This window comes from Humulus lupulus, chromosome 5, assembly GCF_963169125.1.
Source record: "Humulus lupulus chromosome 5, drHumLupu1.1, whole genome shotgun sequence".
Lineage (NCBI taxonomy): Eukaryota > Viridiplantae > Streptophyta > Magnoliopsida > Rosales > Cannabaceae > Humulus > Humulus lupulus.
The window spans coordinates 152,875,989-152,880,430 of NC_084797.1; the positions used below are offsets into that span (position 1 = coordinate 152,875,989).

Sequence of the window (4,442 nt, forward strand, 5' to 3'; positions counted from 1 at the left end):
CATATTTTGAGCAACTAACTGTGCTCGGGCATTACTCATAAGAATGTGGCCCCCCACAAATCTCACAACTCATGACATTCTGTAGTTGTATTGCTTGTGCGACGAGATTATTATGCTGCAATCGCTTGGTTAGAGATGCCACTTAAGCAGTCAATAAAGTAATAGGATCGACTTCTAAGACTCCTGCTGCCTTCTTATTCTCACTCTCAGTAGGCCATTTATAGTTGTTCATGGCCATCTCTTCCAATAATTCATATGCTTCATTAGAAGACATGGCTAGCAGCCATTGTAAAATGTATGAACCAACAACCACTTCTCTATTCCATGATGTGGGAATTTCCTTTGCAACTCTTTAAAACATTCTCATGCATCATATACAGACTCCCCATGCAGCTGATGGAAGTTATTAATCTCTCATCTGATTCGGGCTGACTTCGTAGAAGGAAAATATTTACCAAGGAATTTCTTAGCCAAGTCTTCCCAAGTAACTATAGAGTTGGCTTGTAATGAATTCAACAAACTCTTAGCTCTGTCTCTTAATGAAAATAGTAATAATCTCAATCTGACAGCATCGTTACTCACTCCGTTCATTTTGAATGTCGCATAAAGCTCTAAAAAATTCGTGATATGGAGATGTGGATCCTCATTTGGTAATCCCCCAAATTATACACAATTATGTACCATCTGAATAATTGGGGGGTTTTATCTCAAATTTTTTTGCCTCAATAGTAGGAGGACGAATACTTGAATGTATCCCCATAACAGTAGGGTGTACATAGTTTCTCAATGGTGGATCGGCCTCAGTTGCTACATTACCGGCATTACCCAAATTGGTATTTTTGTTGACAATGTTATTTGCGTTCTCAGCCATGGAAAAATCAAACATTTTTTTATCTTTTGGTTATGTCTGCACGTTCTCTCAATTTCAAGATCTATCGGTATAAGTCTATTTTGTCTACTTCCTTGCATATATCAACAATTCCTAAAACACAATACAACCTTGATTCAAATAAGTGTAATATATATAAAAAAACCAAATTAGAACAAACAATAATTAATTTTGACATTGGAAATTAAGTTTTGGCAACGGTGCCAAAAACTTGATTTGTAAAATATACACGCAAGTGTACGTGGTCGTGTTAAGTAATAAATTCCGGAAGAACAAATATCGTCCCACATAGACTATTAACCAATTACCAATAATCATTCTTTAATTTCTATTTGGCAAACAAAATTTGGATGAATAAATCTAATTATAAAATATTAAATAATTGTGAACAAAATAACTAATCAAAAGATGAAAATCAATAATAACAGACCTAGGGTATTAACTTCATCAACTTTTCATTCTATTAATTTTATTAATTAGTTCTTAATTTCTTTCTTCCTATTCTAATAGCAAGTTTACATAAATCGATTCCTACTCTTTTTCAAAATATAAGATCTCATCCTATATGCATGTTTTCTACATCTTTGTGATAAACTTAAGCATATAGCAGGCATTAAGCATAGAAACCTAATTACTACACAAGCCATACATGTACTTTCGTCCAATATGTAACCTATATATATATATATAAGGATAGCATATTCAATTCTCATCTTTTGAATTTTGAATCAAAATCATAAATCAAGAAAATATTGATCAGGTATTTACTAGCATTAAGCAAACATTATATATATTAGAATAAAGAAGAAAAATCATTAGAACATCATAATTAAATTAAATAGAAATCAAAGTGACTACATTAAACCCTAGATAAAAATGTTTAGTTCATATCAGATATGACTAATTCAACAAAATAATAATTTAGAAACAATCGATTCAAAGACTTGAAGAAGAAATAAAAAATATAAAAGTGCAGAAAAACTAATCTCAGAATCAAAATTAATCTCAAAACTCGGAATTAAAATCTGACCTTACCCTAATTAAACATTAAGTCCGAATTTATACTAAAAAAAATCAGAATCCCTTGTTTTTTTCGTAGCCGGGCCGCGACTTGGCCTTTCTTAGGCCGCGACCTGTAGTGACTCAAATTTGCTAATAGGGCTTGGAGCCTTGACTAGTGTGCCTGGAGGGCAATAATTGTTATACTGTATTGATATATGTGAATTTAATGAATATGTGGTTAGAATGCATGTTTAGGTGAAATAAATATGCATGTGGGCCCCATTTGGTTGTTAGGGGAAAATTGGTAATTATAGCCCATTGAGGGCATAAATGTAATATATGTGATATATGTGATATATGTGATAAAATGGTAATATATTTGTGATGCACGTTCCGAGACGGTCCTAGAGAGCTAATCTGCTTAAAGTCACAATGAGATTTAATACCCGGCTCGCGAGGAGCCTCGGGTATTTCGGGAATGTTATAAATTTAGTTGGGGACATTTAATTAATGGTTAATGGTATTTTAGTAGCTTGAGTAACCATTGGTAACCATTAAGGATAGCTACTCTAGGTGAGAAAATGGTATATTTGTAAGGGATGGGAAAGGTCTAAGATGCCCTTGAGGTTTAGCTAGAAAGAGAGTTAGATGGAAGGGCAAAAGGGTCTTTTGGCTAGGATTTAGATGAATTTGGCTGAGGAAAATCATTCACGTTACTTTATTCTAAGTATAATCTGAATGTTGTGTTGGGGAGACTAGAGGAATCAAGAAGCTAGAAGGAAAGGTGGAAGAGGAAGAGAGCTGGGTATTTTGAGGCTTAGGAGGAGAATCAAGGCTGGCTTGAGGCAACTAAAATCAAACATAGGTCAAGATTGATCCAGAGGTAAGCTTCATCTCTGAATTTTGGTGTTCTTGCAAGTTCTTTTAGAGTTTGGGTTGAGTTCTGAAAGTTGGGTTTTGGAATAATAATTGAGGGAATTCAGCTTGGGAATCAAGAAGGATTAACTTGAAGCTGGAATTGGAGGAAGCTCAGAGTTGAATTTCCATTTGAAGTAAGAGTTTCATGCACCACTGTTTTGTTGAGCTGCTGTGGTTTAAGTTTCTGGGTTGTTGGTTTAAGTTTTGTAGAGTTTTAAACCAATTCTTGAATTATGGGTTTGATTGTGTGCCTAGGCTTGTTGTTGACGTTTTTGAGTTGTTAGATGGTTTATATGGGGTTTTGGGTTGAATTTGAGACTTAGGTATGCATGGGTGTTGATTTGGGAGTGTTTTGGCTCGGGAAAATGTTGGGGAAAAACCCAGACATCTGGGTTCGCGAAGGGGCGCCGCGGCGCTAGGCCATTTCTGGGCAGGGGAAATTAGTGGTTTTTAGGCTCTTGCCCAGGGGGCTCGGGGGACGCTTCTGCCACCTTGTGTGGGGTTCCGGGAGGTCCCAAGGGCTCGGGATTGGTTCCGGGAGACGTTTTTGAATTGGTTAGTAATTGGGATGCTATTTGTGTGTTGTGACTAGGTTCTCGGAGAGGCTCGGGTTAGAGGGCCGTGCTCGAGGGTTCAGTGCTCAAGAAGCTCTGGACACAGGTAAGAGAACTGCTGTATCCATAGAGCAGGGCGAGGCCCCTAGTTGTGTTGCAGGGCATTACCCTATATGATTATGTGTTGGGTGTAGCCCATTGATTTTGTTAGTGTATGTTTAAGTTATGTTTAATTATGCTGTGTTTGCATATATGTGGATGAACGGCTAGGGCCGGGAACGGCGAGGGCCGGTAACGGCGAAGGCCGAGAACGGCAAGGGGCCGGGAGTAGCGTTTAGCATGTGGAGTGCGAGTTGCCAAGGTAAGGCCCTAAGGGATACCTTGGATATCCTTATGGTGTGGACCACAACTCAGGGCTTGGTAAAGCGCCTGAGACGGCATGGCCGTACGTGTTTAGCTTGTTGACAAATTGGTTATATGCTAAGTGGTTCATATGTATATGTTATCCGCTTTTGTGGAGTTTTCTTGCTGGGCTTCGGCTCACGGGTGCTTTGTGGTGTAGGTAAGGGCAAGGAGAAAGTCAATCGACCATGATTATGGAGAGCGTGACGCAGCGCGTACATGTCTGGTCTGCCTGGCTGCCACGGCCAGGGGTATTTTTGGCAGTTGATTGTAAAGAACCCTATTTTGTCGTTTAGTCGACTTAAAATATATTTTGAGTTGTAAATATTTGTAAACAGTCTTTTGGGATCCCAAATGTTAATTGTCTTATGAATTTCAGTAAATGGAATTATTTTCAAAGTTTATGTCTCTGTTCATGATTTAATTACACATTTACCTTAAAACCTCGATTAGCGAGTTAAAAGCATGTTTTAAACTCACTTGGTAACGACTCTAAGGAAGTAGGGCGTTACACGACCTGTGTCTATTTTAAAGGCCTTCCAAGTCTGCGTATGTCTTCAGGCATCCCGACTCAGGCACTACCAAGTCCTGGCTCATGTCTTTGATGCCCTCCTGATTTAGCCTCTGACTTCCACTAGCGCCGCAACTTATAAGGGCAAGTCGTGGCACTAATTCCC

At 38.3% G+C, this 4,442-nt stretch overlaps 1 non-coding gene across 1 annotated transcript; it reads left to right on the forward strand.

Moving 5' to 3' along the window:
- The first annotated feature begins 319 nt into the window (after positions 1-319).
- On the forward strand, positions 320-424 carry LOC133781144 (small nucleolar RNA R71). Its single transcript, XR_009869938.1, has one exon. It is a non-coding gene; the product is annotated as a small nucleolar RNA R71 (small nucleolar RNA).
- The last annotated feature ends 4,018 nt before the right edge of the window (positions 425-4,442 follow it).